General features: G+C 26.8%; 1 protein-coding gene across 3 annotated transcripts in view; it reads right to left on the bottom strand.

Annotated features, from left to right (window-relative positions):
• The window catches only part of LOC102671725 (sphingomyelin phosphodiesterase), a 46,702-nt gene extending 46,158 nt beyond the window's left edge, over positions 1 to 544 (bottom strand). For all 3 annotated transcript variants that reach the window (XM_006622041.2, XM_006622044.2, XM_006622043.2), the window contains exon 1: positions 147 to 544. The gene's annotated coding sequence lies outside the window, so the exon portion shown is untranslated. The remainder of the gene's footprint in view (positions 1 to 146) is intronic.
• Between the last annotated feature and the right edge of the window lie 505 nt (positions 545 to 1,049).

Here is a 1,049-nt window from a genome sequence, read left to right as displayed (position 1 = left end):
ATTTATGTACGTATAATATAAATACATTTAATCGTTTCAAAATGCAATCTGCTAAATTTGTCATTAATTGAAGAAAAGATTTGTTTTGTTTGATATTAATCAACAATAAAAATTAAAAAGAAAGATTCAAATATATATGTACTTACGAATTTCGAAGCACGTAAAGTGTTGCGTGGTGCATAAAGAACCGTTCGAAAGTGCTAAGTTTAAAAAGATAAAACGATTTAACGCTTACAAATGGCTCAAATAACTTCGTGTATTTCGTATTAAATTAGTTTTATAACATTGCAAGATTCCACCCGAACGTTCGGCACGTTTTTCTAGATTACTATGGACAAAAGACGTATGAACACGTGTTTACTGCACAACACGATATTGGTCGAAAAATAGTTCTTTTCTCTTTCTCCCCCCCACTCCTAATGTTTTCACACACGCGTGTGTATCTTATTCCAAATAAATACAATCACCGAACTGGTCGCAGTGACGACTCAGCGTACACTGAGCAAATGCATAGCGTTTGCACTGTAATATTCTACAGTTTTGTTCTCCCACCACTTCTATTCCCTCACTTCTGATACAATTTATATTTCTTATAGGAGAAATTTATATGAAAGCATATACTTGAGTTTGGATCTATAACAGAACAATTTTTCATCATAATAAAAATGGAATTTTTAACATTTTAATAAATTATAAAGTGAATGAATTTATAATTAGATAAAATACTGTGTAAAAAGGCGTCGATTTAAATATAATACTCGTGCATAAAGGAAGCACAATATTTTGAATAATTTGAAATATTGATGTTGAATGAGAGATATTTGAAAAATTATTGATATTATTTAATTTTTAATGATTTTATAATTAATGACATTTTTTTGACATTAGATAAATTCTAATTTTAATATTTTGCAGAGAAATAAATGTGCAGAGAAATAGAATATCAATTTAAAAAATTTTCTTTAAATATTAAATTGTTGCAATCATTAAAACAAATTAAAACTTTAGATTAAATTTAAACTAAATTTTAAATTTAAACTATTCATTTG

The sequence above is a fragment of the Apis dorsata genome, unplaced genomic scaffold (genome assembly GCF_000469605.1).
Source record: "Apis dorsata unplaced genomic scaffold, Apis dorsata 1.3 scaffold_660, whole genome shotgun sequence".
NCBI classification, from domain to species: Eukaryota; Metazoa; Arthropoda; class Insecta; order Hymenoptera; family Apidae; genus Apis; species Apis dorsata.
This window is presented reverse-complemented; position numbering and strand designations above follow the sequence as displayed.